The sequence below is a fragment of the Hyperolius riggenbachi genome, chromosome 1 (assembly GCF_040937935.1).
Source record: "Hyperolius riggenbachi isolate aHypRig1 chromosome 1, aHypRig1.pri, whole genome shotgun sequence".
Classification (NCBI taxonomy): domain Eukaryota; kingdom Metazoa; phylum Chordata; class Amphibia; order Anura; family Hyperoliidae; genus Hyperolius; species Hyperolius riggenbachi.
The window spans coordinates 245,756,681-245,775,262 of NC_090646.1; the positions used below are offsets into that span (position 1 = coordinate 245,756,681).

The 18,582-nt window shown below is 41.3% G+C and overlaps 1 protein-coding gene across 6 annotated transcripts in view; it reads right to left on the bottom strand.

Annotated features, from left to right (window-relative positions):
* BMPR1B (bone morphogenetic protein receptor type 1B) overlaps positions 1-18,582 on the bottom strand; it is a 664,739-nt gene that overhangs the window by 230,418 nt on the left and 415,739 nt on the right. The window lies entirely within an intron of this gene.

Consider the following 18,582-nt stretch of genomic DNA (forward strand, 5'->3'; position numbering starts at 1 on the left):
TTTTTGAGACCTCAGTGTCTCTTTAATGATTGTCGGTAAGGAAATGCACAAATGATTATCAGCGCAAAATTATGCTGCAGGTTGTAAGTTTTTTTCTGCATGTGAAAATGCACGCAAGTGTGAATTTATTAATATGGGTTTTCAGTTCAAATGCATTTTCCTGTGCAGAAAACACACACAAATACAGACAAGTATAAGTATAACACATTTTTCTTTGGATAATTAATTCCTTTTATATGTTACATTAGGTTTTTACAGCTGCCTGTGTCCTTTGTGATGGAAGTTTTCAACATTCTTTGTGGAGGCAACACAAAGGCCTGATTGTGCCTCCCTTGGCATCACTGAGTAAAGGAGGTGGTTACAGAATTGAAACACCAGGTTTTCATTTTTTTCCACTTTCCAAAACAATTTGTTTGGTTCTTATTAACTATATTATATTAACTATATTATACTCCATTTCCTGTTTGGACAGGAAGTGAGAAAAATCCAATCCTAAAGGGACGCAGATAGTAATAAACTGCCAAAATAACTGCTCACTCTATTCTACTCTCAAACTAGGAAATAATAAAATAAAAAAGGAAAAATAAACCTTTTGCTCTTAGGCCCAGTTCAAATTAGAAAAAATGAGCCAAACAGATCCGGTCTCCGCTTCACCGGATCCGGATGGCTCTGTGCACATTGGCAAACGGATTGTGAAAACTGATCTAATCACCAATGGATCGGATCGGTTTTAACTCTGTTTGCCAGCAAATACACATCTAATGTCAGTGGCAGAGGCTTCCTCTTCTTGCGCTGTGATAACACAGCACGTCATGTGACTAATCACATGACGCGTCATGTAAGAGGATGGTTGCCTCTACCGCCGGCCTTTAGGTATGTATAAGAGGCCCGGTTTACCCTCGCTCACCACCCGCCTGGCTGCTGCACCCTCCCGCCGCTCAGGTTCACATACCCATGTCCCCCCATCTCCCGTGGAACAGCCCGTTTCTTCACTAGTGTGAAGAAACGTTCCATTCCCCATTGCCCCAATGCAACAGCATTTTTTGTCCAGTTCCGTTCCGCTGGGAAGAACGGTTCGGAAAATTAGGGCCTGCTGTTTTTTTTTGGTCCGGGGAATGGAACGTATCCATACCAATGGACGCATGTGAATGGTCCGATAAGTTAAAATTGGATCCTTTCACATCTGCTCCACTTGTACAGTATATTTTCCGGTTATGTTCCGTAATGTGAACCGAGACCAATATATTTTTTTACTCAGAGATGTATTTAATTGGGATAAGAAGATTTATATGATGCCTCATGCTTGCAAGTGTGGAATAGAAGAATAGTTCTTATTGCTGCTAGGAAGCAACCAAGTCCTCCTTTGCATTCTCATGGATTGCAAACAAACAAAAAACCAAGAAACTATAACTGTCTTCTATAAACTAGAACTATTCCTAAAATACTTTTCCACATGCCTTATGCAATTCACAAGGATACTGCTGGCTATATGCTCAACCAGCATGAGTTATTCAGACCAGAATATGTAATAGATTTCATTTCAGCTCAGTGCAACTTACAGTAATAAAATACAATAATCCTATTTCCATTCTTTTTAGATCAATTTCATATTTTTTCAACATCATTACATATAGTGCTGATTGCAGTCTGTGACTGCATTATGTACACTGCCTTGATCAGAGCTGACCATCTCCTGGCATGCATGAGAGAGAATAACTTGTCAGATGGATTGAAGGAAGGAAGTTTATGCACCAACCTGATGAGTGAAGTGGTATCAGGTCCAGGCCAGGTGCATCACCCTTTTACTGCCCTTCTAGTATGGTGAGAGATTTCAAACTAATGAGTAACATAAGCTGTTGTGCTGATCACGGGAAAACATTCACCACACTTTGAGAATGTTTATGTTTCATTAAAATGAAAATGAACGTAATAATTCAGAAGTTTATAGAGGGCATGTAAGTTGGTAATCATACAACTATTTTAATGCAGCCAAGTTGTGTAATACTTTTAAACTTGACAGAGAGTGTCAAATGCTGTCTTCAGTTACAAGTTACTACTGAGCTTTACACTGTTACTCTATATTATCATCCCCATTTATTCATAAAGTGCAAAAAATGATATGCAGAGCTGTGCAATGAATTACTAAGGAGTGTAGAGAATAAACACAGGACCAACAACCACAATAACTGTTGATCCATAAAATATTGGTATACAAGAACTGCCATCACATCTCTTTTATATACAATAGTGATACTCATACAATAGTCATGAAACTGAGTCTGCAGTACAACTGAAGTTTCATTTGGGACACAATCAAAATAAACTTTGCCCCGTGCCCAGGCTGGATTTAGCACTAAGCACGAGCCTAAAGGTGCTAAGAGGCAGCTGTCACAGGTTTGCGATCCCGCACTCTTCATCCTGTAGCCACACTAACATCACTACCCATTAGAGCATAGATAGCTGGATGGGCAGGCTGGATGAGATTGTCCTTCCAGCCATGGGCGTAGCAATCACCACGGCGACCCCTCCCATCGCAGGGGGGCCCTAGAGGCTTTGAGGGCTGCTCCAGCTCCCTCTCCCGAACCGCAAGTGCAGCTAATCAGGAAAGAAACCTCCCAATTCATTCATGACAACTGTGTGCAGGAGCATGTGCAATTTCCTGTTTCCAGTGGCTGCTTCACAGCAGAACACTCTCTGCTGCCATTCAATGACTCCCGTGGGGTTCGGGGACAAAGGGGGCCCCATGCTATCATTTTTGCAGGGGAGCTCTATTAGGTCTAGTTACACCCCTGATTCCAGCCCTCCCATCCAGCTGTCTATGCTCTGGATGATGTCACATCACTATGGCTCCAGGATGGTGAGCATAAGAAAGGCATGGAATGGGGGTGAGGGGTGATTTGCCAGGGAACAGAAGCAGCAAGCACATTCCTTGAATCTGAAAGCCAGCACTCTTCCTGCCGACTATGAGGTAATGGCAGTTACTTGTCACCTTGTCTTGAACATTACAAATTATTTTCATTTTTAAAAGTGTTTTAGCAGACAAGTTTTAGGGCCCATGTCCACTAGCCGCAGTGCATCCTGTGAGACACGCGGCAGCACTTCCTTCCTGTGCGAATATGCAGCCAAATCTTGGAAGCCGTGCCATGCATGGCTATGGGATTCACCGCCACTCGCTGCAATGTTGTCCAAATCGTGATTTTGTCAAGTGATTTGGATGGCGGCAGCATTATCCCCTATGCCAGAATTTCCCAGGGCGATTTGCCTTCTGGGAAACTCTGCAGATTCGTCCTGATTTCTGCTGTAGTGGAAACAGGCCCTAACAGACCTCTCAATGATGTGTTATTAAGCTCATAAACACTGTTCTACAAGCAAGATAACTATAAGTTACTTTACAACCAAACTAAATCCAACATTGAATGCATTACATTCTAAAACAACAGTGTAAATTGCAAGTATTGCTTTTGGTGTTGCATTTTCTAATTGTTTCATAGCTGTGCTTATCTGCAGCTGTATGTCTATTCATATAGGCCCTTCAGTTTTTTGGCTTCCTGTTCAGAAAGTGAAGTGAATTGCACTGCATGTGAGCTGAAGTAGATTGTGCCACTGTTGTGTCGAATGCTAGTTACACACAATACAATTTTCTGACAGATTTACCATCGGATCGATCACTTTTAACAGGTCCGATCTGATTTCTGATCGATTTTCCATAGAAGTGAATGGAAAATTGATCAGAAAATTGATCGAAAATCAGATCGGACCTCTTGAAAATAATCAATCTGACAGTCAATCTGTCAGAAAATTGTATCGTGTGTACCTAGCATAAACCAAGTTCTTTCTTCTCTTGTGCATAACAGTGAATATGGATGAGGTGGGCTGTAAACTATGCAGCAAAAGAAAGAAATGTGAAAACTCCTACCATACTACACTATTATCACTGCTTCCTTCACTGCTCTTTGGAACACCTTCAGCCTTCTACTGTAATGCTGAGAAATGGAGCCTGGCATCTATTGTTCTTCTTACTTACAAACAAGATGACAGTGCTGCAGCAGGCAAGAAAAAAACAAGCAGTAGGTATAATTTATGAGTAACAGTGGAACATACTATATAGCTGGTACTTCAAGATGCAGGTCATGTCATATTTTTGGTATTGATAGGTTTGCTTTAAAGTCAGTCTGTATACAACTGTTTATAGAGTGAAATGGAGTCCTGAGTTGAAAATGAATCCTCCCATTGGGAAACTGTCAATAGATCGATGCTCACTCATAAATAAAATTTATGTCACCACACCAGTATCCCATGACTGGAGATGATGGCATTTAGGCACTGGGGGAAGGTTATGAAGGACGAAGGGTCTCATTAACACAGACATGTCTATACTACAAACATCTACGAGCCTCTAAAACTGTCACTTATTTGCAACTGTGGCAACAGTGCAACATATGGATATAACCTGTTTATAGCAGATATGATTTTTTTTGTCTTAAACTCAGCCTGCCACATTTTATAATAGTGGATACGTGACTTATGCTGCATACACACTTGAGATAAAAGTCTTTGGAAAAGGCAAGATCACAGACCAATTTTACCCCACTCCATGTAGTATAGGAGCCATACTCTACACCAGCCTTTCTCAACCTTTCTACCCTGGAGGAACCCTGCAAAAAACTTTTTGATCCCAAGGAACCCCTGCAAACAATGTTTTGATCTCAAGGAACCCCTGCAGTTATTTTGCAGGAGACATGGTCTTTAAAAGGACTGTATGTGTGGCTGTTTATTTCACTACCCCGTGTTACACTGCCACTTATTATACTGTCTCCTGACCCCCCAAATTAGTGCTTCTTGTTACAGTACCACCTATTATAGTGTGCTCTATATACTTCCACCACAATGGGGGAAAATGCCAAGGAACCCCTGCAGAGTACTCAAGGAACCCTGGGGTTCCAGGGAACCCTGGTTGAGAAAGCCTGATCTACACAGTCTATTCTATGGAGCTGCACTCCCCATCAGATAAAATCTTTGCAAGATGCTGCACACACAGATGCTGTACAGACACAAAAGATCAGTATCTGCAAAAGATCTTTTCCTGCCAAAAATCCATTCCTGCAAATTGCATTCATAGTCTATGAGATCTGCAGATCCTCATACACATCTTGTTTAACAGACTTCATCTGCATATCTGACAATCATCTGCAGATCTGAAAATCCATCCTGGTGGATCTGATCTGCAGATGATTGCCTGTTAAACAAGGTGTGTATGATGATCTGCAGATCTCATAGACTATGAATGCATTTTGCAGGAATGGATCTATTGCAGGAAGAGATCTTTTGCAGATAATGATCTTTTGAATGTGTACGGGCATCTTTGTGTGCAGAATCTTTGTGTGCAGCATGTTGCAAAGATTTTATCTGATGGGGAGTGCAGCTCCATAGAATAGACTGTGTAGAGTATGGCTCTCATACTACATGGAAGGGGGTAAAATTGGTCTGTGATTTTGCCTTTTCCAAAGACTTTTATCTCAAGTGTGTATGCAGCATAAGGCTCACCCATGTGCAGTAGGTGAGATTTTGACTCTCATGTTGCTACATTTCTCTTGTTTTCTGCTCCCAAATGTTCACAGTACATTACAAAGGTCTAAAAAAAGACTCTGCCAACATCAGCTGAGTCTGTCATCTGTTGCACAGGTTTATGTCCCTGTCATTTCTTCCCTGCAGAAGGGTGAAAAGTGAAGTCAGACAGAGGTAATCCTGGGAAACTAGCAAGGAGTCAATAAATATCTTATAATGGCCTCAATTCACTAAGCATTACCACATTTGTTAATGCAGAAAACAGCTGATTTTACCGCATAGTTTCTAAAATGCTAATTCACTAAAGCTGTTACAGCATTCAAATGTAAAATTACCAACTAGTGAAGTAAAATACCGATGTGTGGTAAATACATGCAAAAATGACAAGACATGGCAATTCACAAGGATTAAACCATTCGGTAAATCAAGTAAAAGTGTTCAGTATTTACCTCCAGCTCTGACCTGTCGGTAACTAGCAATCAGCATGCGGTAAGGTTGACAGATATAGCAGACAGCCAATTGGGAGAGCCACACAATCCTGCTTCTCACCGCATTTGTTTCTAAGCACTGGCAGCCGGCACATGAGAACCACTGAGCAGGAGAAGGAGACATTCAAAAAGGCTTTTATGTATTCCTTTAGATGTGCAGATCTGTATTAGTGATGACTGATGAGCAAAAATGTGAATATTCTTTCTGCATTAATTTTTGCAAAAATAATGTTACATTCGATTTTCAAGCGAAAATGCCATCAAAAATAGGTTTTTGCTCTTTTTCGAGCTGTTTACAAATTTTCACGGTAAAATATAAATTTTTCATATTTTGTGAAAAACATGAAAACGCAAGCTATTTTTGCGAAAATTTTCTTGAAATCAGAAATCGCATTTTGGATGCGAAAATGACTAGCGATAACTAACAAGGTACACTGATCTATATACTGATACACAAAAGAGCTCCATCTAGAGTCATGCATGCACATCTAAAGGGATGCTGGAGATGCACAGGACAGAAAAAGCAACAGTTAATGCACACCATTTGTAGAAGATTTACACCTTCCTGCTAGACCTACTCCACAGCTGGTGAGACATTACCGAGCAGGGCTTAGTAAGTTGAAGAAACATTTTCTGTATATCACTGCACTACTACCGCATGTGAGAAAAATATTAGTGAATTTGGAAAAAAAAGTGTAAAATACCAAATGTGGTATTTTACATACCTAATTTTGTTTAACCTCCTTGGCGGTAACCCCGTGTGTGACACGGGGTAAGCCGCCGGAGGGTGCCGCTCTAGTCCTGCTGGGCCGATTTACATAATTTTTTTTTCAAACATGCAGCTAGCACTTTGCTAGCTGCGTGTTTGGTCTGATCACCGCCGCCCGCCGCCGATGTGCCGCTACCCGCAGCGATACAGGCCTCCCCCCCGCATACCCCTTGCGCAGCCTGGCCAATCGCCGCCAGGCTGCGCTATGGGGTGCATCGGAATTCCCTGTGACGTCACGACGTCGGCGACGTCGATGACGTCACTCCGTTCGTTGCCATGGCGACGGGGGAAGCCCTCAAGGAAATCCCGTTCAGAACGGGATTCCTTATGGGCAAGTGCGCCGGCGGCGATCGGTGGGTACGGGGGGATGCCGCAGGGAGGGGGGAAGCATGTAGCTAGCGCTAGGCTAGCTACATGCTAAAAAAAATTTGAAAAAAACCCTCCCGCGGCCGCGCAGCCGCACATATCATACCGTCAGGGAGGTTAATGGACAGCCCTTAGTGAATTGAGGCCATTATGTGGCAAATGGTGACAAGCTTTACCTGAATACTCTAGTTAGGGTTGCTGTGCAGCTGTAGCTACATGTATGTGAACACAGCATTCATGTTTATTAAACCACTGTTGTAGTTATTAAAAATAATTTCACACTTTTATATACAAATTTTGATCATTATAAATAGATGAAAAGTGAAATCTTATTGGTGGCTACGAATAATTAGAAAACACTGGAATTGAGCCATGAGTTTAGATAAAATCTTGGTGTGCACAGCCCTTGGCGAGTCCAGGGAGTCATTATTAAATACACTTATGCATTAGCCAAGGGAGACATTGATAATTATGGTTCTAGTTCCTGCTCCCTAAATCAGGTACAGGACTCCATAAAATCCGGTAATAAAAAATAAAGTCAAAGACAGCATTTAATATCAAAAGAGCAAAACATTTTCATGACATTAGTTCAAATAAATGTGAAGTTGAAGCATTGCTGCCAAACACACGTTATATATAGTATGTATTAGCAATCACTTGGTCAAATTAGCTTATAGGCTGCCAAACATTCACATGTCCTAATCCCGAGATCTCAACAGCTGTGTGAGGGTTACCACAAATCAATGCTTTTCAAATAACCTGTTCACACAGAAAGCTAACATCTGAGTTTCCCCAAAATACCTTCTATTAAATATGGGTTTAGGAATATGATTTAACAAGTACATTATAAATATCATTACACTATCAAAGCCTGCTGCAAGCATAACAGAGGCTATGCATTGTACACATCGGCAGGTGCATATAAATGTCATTTTTGAGTACATACAAGTATATTTCCCTTTTTTTATATTTGAAAAGTGAAACAGTGTGTTTCATTTGTAAGTGACAAGAAGGAGTGGGTGCAATGATATTGAAGCAAGTTGGGGAATTGTAGGATGCAACACAGGAGGTTGTGGGGCAAGGATGAGTGGGATAGTGCCAACTGGAACCTAAGTGGTCTTGGGTGGTACTCAAAATCTGTTTGTCTGCATAGAGGGGTAATGTGAACCTTAAGTCGAAGGAGCTTGGAGGTAAATATTGGGGGTGTTAGGTAAAAAAATAGATTGGTAAGAAGGTGAGGGAAGGTATGCAATTCCTGGAAATTGGTTTTAGTCTGGATTTACTCTGTCCTAACCTGCCAATTCATTATCATTTACAATGTGATTAAACAATGCCAAGGAGGGTCAAGTGTAGATAAAGCCTTTCAGTAGGACAAAGCAGGCCTAGACCATCAGTTGTAGAGATACAACCTTGCTAGTAATTTGTTGCAGATAATGGGATCTCACAAGAAACACTTGGTAGGCGAAGGAGAGATTAAGTTGGCTCCAAACAAATAGTATCTTCAGGTGCTAAAAGTCAGAAGACAGAAACCTAGTTTGCTAACGCCTATGTTTCCACAGACAGCATTGAAGGGATAAAATTAATTGCAGGATGGGTATTTATATACAGATGTGTATGTGACATTGGTGGAACCCAGACCCAGAATGTAATGCTGGGAATACAGGATGAGATTTTTCAGCAGATTTACTGTCCAATCGATTTTTCGATCAATTTTCCCAATCATTGTTCTGATCAATTTCCAGAAATTGGCCGGAAAAATGAAAATCAGATCGGACCTGTCGGAAATTATCTATCGAACCATCGATCTGCCAAAAAATCTCATGGTGTATTCCCAGCATTAGAAGACATCTATAAATTGAGGGTCTAAGGGCATGAGACTTTTGGAAATGATTTACCTTCTTGACTACAGTAGCAGCAGCTGTTGTAGCATAAGAGGTATCTGCTCCTTTACTAGCTCTCAGGCATGTTGCACATGCATGTTGCTTGCTATTCAACAGGTGAATGACTAAGAGTAGCACTCGTTAAACAGGGTTATGAGAGAGTCCCAGTTTAAGGAGTTCTCTCCCAGAACACGGAAAACTTTTACATGGCCCACATACCATTTAAATGTATTCAAGTCAATATGTATTCCACAAACTAACTAAGACATTTATGTATTGTTAATATTTAAAGTTCTTCTGCTCTTAGGAATGTTCTAGAAAGTTTGATGGCATCCTCTAACTATCCTCTAACTCGAAAATTTGGATTACAATACAAAACGCTCTACAAATCTAACTGATTTAATTAAAAATGTGAGGGCAAAAAGGCTAAAATCACAAGGGCTGTGCCCAAGATTTCTTACCAAGAAGAAAATCCCTTAGTTAACTCATATTTAGATGGTCACTTTGACATGTAGCAGTGCAAATGAATCACATACATTACTTAAATGTTTGTATGTAATGAGCTATTCAAGTTGGAGTTTGAAGGAGTAATTATAAGGGCATTTTCTGAGTATGCTGGTTTTTTGGCCATGAGGTTTCAGAACTGTACAGTTGAAGTTATTTTATTTTGGTGCAGTGCTATTAAGGCACACCAGAAAACCTTTGCTAAACTCTGAACTCCAGCCTATGTCTAACCATAATGTTTCCTGGGATATACCGAACCCTAACCTGCATTATTTTCATATAACACAGTTAAAACTGGCACCTTTCATTCGGGTGGCAGTGCTCCAATATGTGCAAGCACTGTCAGTTCCAGAGGATGCCGACATCTCGCAGTTACACACCCCAATGCTGACATTAAAGATGTGACTCCAGGAAGGTTAACATAGAAGGAGGTTCATTTTGTCCTTCATTTCAGCAGTGAAAACATCAGCACTGAAATTCATGCTGGTGCAGGTTGGATTTAGCGGTTGCTGTAAAGAAAATGAAATGTGAACAGTGGTTAGGGTTAGGGAGTCTTAGGGAATAGGCACTGGGAAGTTACTTTAATGTCAGGTGATAGGACAAATATGCACAAGCTAGGAGCTTTCATTATGGTGGTGGTGGTGGTGGTGGGGGGGGGGGGGGGTTAAGATTAGGTATAGTGGTTCTTGAAACAAGAATCAGTTACAGATACCAGCTGTGGAGTCAAAACCTGGTGCCAAAGCTAAGGCCAGATTTATATTTTTTCTGTATAGGCAAACTTTCCTCTGGCTCCCTTTCCATGTGCTGTAGCCACCTTTCCAATTCATATGCATCCCCTTCTTCATTGTGTAACATCTTTTGTACACCAGAAGCCCCTCACTTTCACATGCACCTTTCTTGGTTACCAGCAGCTTCTTTCTTTAATGTGTTGATCCCCATTTGCAGCTTCACTTTTCTATTTGCAGCTTTATCTTTCATATGCAGAAACTGCTCTTCCCACTCCTTGGAGCAGCAGCCGCACAAGGCCGGGGCTTTTGTGGTCTTTCCAGAAATCTGTCTCTAACCAATTTCAGTTGTGCTGACTCCTTATGTGCCTTTCTCATACACCTAAACTTAAAGCAAGCCTGTGATTAAAGCATGCATCAAAAAATGTGACACTGCCTGCACCTGAAAGAAGCAGTCATATCTACAACAATATATCTGTACTATTACTTCTTTTCAAGAAGGGATTTCTGGAGCCTAGTTTTCATCTTCATGGATGCTGTCACTCACCTTGCTTCTTATGTCAACACTATGCATGGAAGTTTGGTAAAATTGTTCTTATGCACTGTTGTGCTATTGTGTAATCTGAAGTATGTAACTCACAAAGATATGCTTCATTATCAGTTTCTAAAATGTAATTACTATGTCATCATTTGAAGAAAGGAGCAGGCTTGGGCAGGCTTACCGGGAGCTCGGGAAATTTCCCGGTGGGCCTCTTGCCCCCGGGGGCCCTGAGGGCCCCAGTGCTGAAAAGGAGGGGGGCACAGAGGAGGAAGGGAGGGAAAGTGGCACAGAGCAGCGGGGAGGGGGTAAAGCCTTCCTCCCCTCCCTCACCTAGGGACCTCCCCTTCCATGCTCCCCCCTCAAGAATTGCAGCCAGCCAGCAGCAGCAGCAGTGGGGAATGGCTTACAGAGAGAGAGAAAGAGAGTGATAGCTCTGCATGCAGCTGGTCTGGTCTCATGCACTGACACTATCCAATCACGCTCTCACTTTAGTTCTTCTGAGAGCGTGATTGGACAGCGCAGTGCAGGAGACCAGACCAGTAGCGGCATGCAGAGCTCTCTGATTCTCTTGGTAAGTGATTCCTGTTCACTGCTGCTGCAATTTTGGAGAAGGGAGCATGGAAGGAGGGGCTCCAGGCTTCCCCCCTCCCTGCTGCTCTGTGCCCACTGCCCCTCTTCAAGGCTGGGGGCATCTATAGAGCTGCCTACCTAACTGGGGACACTTATAGACTTGCCTACCTTAACTGGGGACACCTATATACCTGCCTACCTAAACTGGAGACACCTATAGACCTGGCTACATATACTGGGGACAGCTATATACCTGCCTACCTAAACTGGGGGCACCTATATACCTGCCTACCTAAACTGGGGACACCTATAGACCTGGCTACCTATACTGGGAACACTTATAGACCTGCCTAGCTAAACTGGGGAGACCTAAAGACCTGCCCACCAGGCCCTCTCTTTTTGGGGAATCTGATGCCAATCTGATTGCATTCTGTGGGGAAATCTGCTGCCAATCTGATTGCATTTTGTGGGGAATCTGCTACCAATCTGATTGCATTTTGTGGGGAAATATGCTGTCAATCTGATTGCATTTTGTGGGGAATCTGATCTGCTGCCAATCTGATTGCATTTTGTGGGGAAATCTGCTGCAAATCTGATTGCATTTTGTGGGGAAATCTGCTGCCAATCTGATTGCATTTTGTGGGGAATCTGCTGCCAATCTGATTGCATTTTGTGGGGAAATCTTCTGCCAATCTGATTGCATTTTGTGGGGAAATATGCTGCCAATCTGATTGCATTTTGTAGGGAAATATACTGACAACCTGATCGCATTTTGTGGGGAAATATGCTGCCAATCAAAAAATCAATTATTTTTTTACCCAAAGAAAATAGCGCCCAAGGAATTAGGGCTGGTTCACACTTGCTTTAAAAAAGTACCCGTTAGGGAAATTGTTTTAAGCTCTGCTTAGCGCAGGAAGTGGATCCTAATGTTAAAAATAGGATCTGCCTCCACTTGTTAAAAAAACTGGATCCGCTTGGCGCATTGCACTAAGCAGAACAGAGTCCAAGCTTGGCACATTTCCCCAGACCGGATGGGAAAATGTATGCAATGAAAGCCTATGACAAGCAGATGCAAAATGGATGGAATGCTTACCGTTTCCATCTTGCACCCCTTCCAGAGTGAACCAGCCCTTATACCAGAATTCCTCCTTCAAGTGCAGAGTGCCCCTTTTTTTTAGATCTGATGTGAATGATATCTAATATATTGTTTATAAAGATACTATGGGAGGCAATGAACCACAGATTTATAATACTGCTCTGAAATATAGGCACACACCACAGTGTGACAGCTAAATATTTACTATGACAAAAATAAAAAAATACAGAGTTGAGATATACCAGTCTATTTTGCACAGGCTATACATTCACTAAAGTTTGCCCTGCACTGACCACAGTAAAGCCTAATTGAAAATTAAACATATGCTGCACAGATTTTGTGCCATTACTTTGGAAGCAGTTATGCTTTAACTGTTTATCCTCCCCACTCATAGGAGAAGCCTGTTTTTACTAGTAAGAGCTGTACTCTAGACTGCTCCACGCTACTGTTTTATTAATAGCAGCAGATTATAACGGATATCGTAGAAAAGCATTGATCATCTCCAGGAAAAATGCACTGGAAGAAGTCTGTCACTCAGTGGTCTATAAATAGGCAATACTTGGCACAGAGATGGCGCACACTTACACGTGGGTCGCATCGACACTGAATCTGCCACTACAGAGATCATCAGCTTGTAGAAGCATCGCAATACACATTTATTTAATGACTTGATAAGTGTAATGAGAGAAAAAAAAGGCTTTATGCCCTACTGGGATCATGTATCTGTCCTGAGGGAAATGCACAATAGAATTCCCACAGTCAAAAGAAGGCAGGAAGCTTCTCTTCCCACACTAACCATGATGAAGCAATTTATAGTAATGGCTACCTTTAAGCATTCCTTAATAGGATCTATTACCCCTGAAATGAAGAGGACCTAATTATTCCCATTATTATTATACTATCAACCAAAACAACTGGTCTATTGAACACTATTATGTTTTCACTTATAGCTGATTTCATTCACTACACTACTAGGTTACTTGAAAGAATAATAATTCTTCAATACAACACTGGGCCCGATGCAATTACCTTTTTCTCCCAAGTTTTCTCTTAGGTGATATTTTTGCATCTTGTAAATAAAATGTCTTTTAAGCCACCATCAACCAAGAAAATATTTAGAATAATCTTGACAGTACTTTTTATACATCCGTTTTTGGTACTTTTTCATTGCTGAAACAGTTGTTTTAAACAGATTATGAAAAATTATCTCCTATGAGAAAACTTCTTGGATGTATTAAAAAACAGACTCTTGGGGCCTCATTTACTAACACATATCCAGGGACTAATAAGCACCTCAAGTGGGGATATCATGGTAGATTCATCAAGCCTGATTGATTACAATGATTTGCTATGTGGGTAGGGTTTCCACTCCTGCCAGAACAATATTACATGCAGTTCAAATTCATTCTGTCACTTGTGACAAACCCCAGTGTATATGATTGGAGATGCCTTAGTAAACCTGGTCACAGCCTTATATCTAAAATAAATGCTGATCATCCTTTAAACAGAAGTGGTTACAAATAAGCGTTTAGCTCCTTCAATGTACAGCTTTTGGTATCTAAGAACTACACTGGTGAATGGGTTTAAGAGCTATGAGCAGACCAGAATAATTCTGCCCCAAAACAGGCTGTTTCATAAATGCCCAACTGACAGTATACATTTTATGCATTTGTATGAACATTTGCAAGTGAGTGTGCAAAGGGTTATTGACTTTGCTATTTTGCTGGCCACATCCCCTTTAGCACCTCCCTAATAACTTATTCAAATATCCTAACTTGAGGTGATGTGCCTGAATTTATGTGGGTTTCTTTAGGATTGCGCGGGACACGGTGTTTGTTTTTGTGCCTATTTCTCATTGCGGCAGTGGACCGGTCCATGGTTTCTCCCCAGTAGAAATTTGCTGTGCTTGTTTACCTTTTTGTTATTCATTATTTGATCAGTAGTTGGATGCTTTCATTTGCTAGCATAGCTTCCAATTCCTAGGTTTGCAGAGATTTGGGCCCATATGCAATTAACTTTTTCTCTTTAGTTTTCTCCTAGGACATAATTTTTCAGCTTTTATTAAATAACGTTTCAGCACTTAAAAAAGTACCAAAAAGTAGGTGAAAAAGTACTATCAAAATTATTTTGAGTATTTTCTTGCTTGCTGATGGCTTAAAAGGGGCCATATGCAATTAACTTTTTCTCCTGCGTTTTCATTTTTCATCTTCAATTTAAATTAACTTTTTAGCACTTTGCAATGGAAAAAGTACCAAAAAGTAGGTTAAAAGTACTATAAAAATGATTTTGAGTATTTGTTTGCTTGCTGGTGGGGTAAAAGGCATTTTATTTACGAGCTGTGAAAATATCACCTAGGAGAAAACTTAGGTGAAAACGTGAATTGCACATTATAAACCATCGGCAAGCAAGAAAATATTAAAAATAATTTTGATAGCACTTTTTCACCAACATTTGGGTACTTTTTCAATTGTAAAATGCTGAAAAGTTATTTTAAAGAGAATATGAAAATTATCTCCTAGGAGATAACTCGGGAGAAAAAGTGGATTGCATATGGGCCAAGGTGCGAACATATCACCTAGGAGAAAACTCAGGAGAAAAAGTGAATTGCATATGGGCTCTGGATGTTAAGATCATTTTCTGCTCATTTATTTCTGGGAATGACATGCATAACAGTTCAAAACACATGTAACAAATCTTTAGCTATATATATATATATATATATATATATATATATATATATATATATATATATATATATATATATATATATATATATATACGGGGTAATTGTGAGTTTTCTGAAGTCTCTTCTCTCTCGCTCTTCTATTTAACAGATGTGTGGTACGGCTCCCCATTTATTATTATCTTTTGTAGCTCTGCCATAAGACTATAATATTAGAAATATCATCTCATAAGCAGAAACGTGTTGTTTTCTAGGTCTTCATAAAAATGGTTGGCCTTGCCTCATAGTTAAAACACAGAGGAGTACTTTGGCAAGCACCAATAGATTTTATGTTTACAATCACTGCATTCCATTGCATTATTGAGCTATGTGTGCCTGCATAAATTATAGCATTCGCAACAACTTTTTTTTCCCATGCTTTCATTTACATGCAAGTCTGATTTTTGGAAGCTGGCTTCACGACTTGTGGCCTCTTATTGTCTTGATTAGTTCCATTAGACAGGCTTTTCTGATGTGCTAAGTTAACTGTGACATCAAGCTGTTATAAATAGATTTTAAAAGAGAAGTAAACATTCTGCACCTTAATGGAAGCCCATTTTTTTAATCCATCAGTCCATGACTAAAAGCTGAGAACATGTATAAAATTGCTGGAAACTCTCTAATGACTTCATGAAAAACTATGTAAATTAGTAGGAAGTTGTAAGAATTAGCAAGGGACACAAGAATTCTAGATCATTCTATTTTTTTCAACAATTCATTGGACTGTGTTAAGGTACACATGAACACACCTCAAAAGGTTAGTGCAAGTTGTTCAAGATATTGTTTACTTTTCAATACACAAACCTTATAAGTAAAGTAATACTGAAGATAAATATTAAACATGTATTCCAGGGTTTAACTATTGTGAACTCATCAGAGGCAAATCATTCTGTGAAGCCAGCAGAATGGCAAGTTCTGTGTTAACTATTAGTCATTTAATAGCTCTGCTTTTCTTGGGGTGGGCATCTAACGAGAATAATAAGGTGAGGAAAAAGCAGTTGTACTGGCTATAGAAATAAATAGCAGATACCCCACTGTTAATCAGGCCTAGATTTACATCACAGGAGCCTGTAGGCAAAGATGTCTTGGCACCCTAGACTTCATCCTCTATCAACCTACAAACCCTCGCCAAACTGCACCACAAGAGTGCTGGCTGGCCCAGCTTTGGCTTCTCCCTTACTTATCTTGCCCATCATAGGTAGCTACAGGTGCCCCTAAGTATTAGGTAGCCAAGGAACCCACAGTAATAAGTCGCCCCCACTGAAGGGAGATCTCGTCAGTGGAATGCAGAGAGCTGGATCAGTAATTTACACTCTGCTCAAGACTCTGCATATGGAAGTAGGGAGGAAGGTAGGCACTCGAGGAAGGAAGTAAGCCTCCTTTCTACCATCAGGCGCTTGCAGGCAAGTGCCTACAGTGCCTTATGGTATATCCGGCCCTGTTGTTAACACTGTTGTGTCCCTCCAAGAATGTGCTATGGGATGTGAAGAACATCTTGGTTCCCTGATAATCTCCTGGAAGCAATATCATAAGAGGAGACTGGGTCTAAAGTAGTGTTGGGCGAACACCTAGATGTTCGGGTTCGCGATCGTTCGCCGAACATCGCCACGATGTTCGGGTGTTCGCGCCGAACTCCGAACATAATGGAAGTCAATGGGGACCCGAACTTTCGTGCTTTGTAAAGCCTCCTTACATGCTACATACCCCAAATTTACAGGGTATGTGCACATTGGGAGTGGGTACAAGAGGAAAAAAAATTAGCAAAAAGAGCTTATAGTTTCTGAGAAAATCGATTTTAAAGTTTCAAAGGGAAAACTGTCTTTTAAATGCGGGAAATGTCATGTTTCTTTGCACAGGTAACATGCTTTTTGTCGCCATGCAGTCATAAATGTAATACATATAAGAGGTTCCAGGAAAAGGGACCGGTAACGCTAACCCAGCAGCAGCACACGTGATGGAACAGGAGGAGGGTGGCGCAGGAGGAGAAGGCCACGCTTTGAGACACAACAACCCAGGCCTTGCATGAGGACAAGAAGCATGCGGATAGCAATTTGCATTTTGTCGCCATGCAGTCATAAATGTAATACAGATGAGAGGTTCAATAAACAGGGACCAGAAACGCTAACCTATCACAGATGTTCATTGTTCATGTTACTTGGTTGGGGTCCGGGAGTGTTGCGTAGTCGTTTCCAATCCAGGATTGATTCATTTTAATTTGAGTCAGACAGTCTGCATTTTCTGTGGAGAGGCGGATACGCCGATCTGTGACGATGCCTCCGGCAGCACTGAAACAGCGTTCCGACATAACGCTGGCTGCCGGGCAAGCCAGCACCTCTATTGCGTACATTGCCAGTTTGTGCCAGGTGTCTAGCTTCGATACCCAATAGTTGAAGGGTGCAGATGGATTGTTCAACACAGCTATGCCATCTGACATGTAGTCCTTGACCATCTTCTCCAGGCGATCGGTGTTGGAGGTGGATCTGCACGCTTGCTGTTCTGTGTGCTGCTGCATGGGTGTCAGAAAATTTTCCCACTCCAAGGACACTGCCGATACCATTCCCTTTTGGGCACTAGCTGCGGCTTGTGTTGTTTGCTGCCCTCCTGGTCATCCTGGGTTTGCGGAAGTCAGTCTGTCGGCGTACAACTGGCTAGAGGAGGGGGAGGATGTCAATCTCCTCTCTAAAGTCTCCACAAGGGCCTGCTGGTATTCTTCAAGCAGTTTTGGAACATTGTGTTTGTACCGTGGATCCAGAAGGGTATAAACCCAGTAATTGGTGTTGTCCAGAATGCGCACAATGCGTGGGTCGCGTTCAATGCAGTCCTAGGCCGAAGAGGTCATAGCCTAGGGTCACAAAAACCTGTTTATTTGGGCTATTTCAATGGTAGTGATGCTGACGTACATAAATCTCAGCCATGGCCGTTAGCAACGTCTGAATTTCACGAAATGTCTCATGCAGGTAGAAGACATATTGTTAGAATTGGATTCCAAAGATGGGGTCCCTACATCTCTGCAAACCAGAGTTACAGGGGTCCAAAATTGGTAAAATCCCCCATAGGCTTTCATTGCCTCCCTATTTCACTTTCCAAAATCTCACATCTTTTCAAAGGGCAATTGCTCAGCAGTGGCAAATTTTCTAGCATTGTAGGGACCCTTAGGGGGAACATGACTGGTGAGTTTCGGGCCCCTAGGCCGAAGAGGTCATAGCCTAGGGTCACAAAAACCTGTTTATTTGGGCTATTTCAATGGTAGTGATGCTGACGTACATAAATCTCAGCCATGGCTGTTAGCAACATCTGAATTTCACGAAATGTCTCATGCAGGTAGAAGACATATTGTTAGACTTGGATTCCAAAGA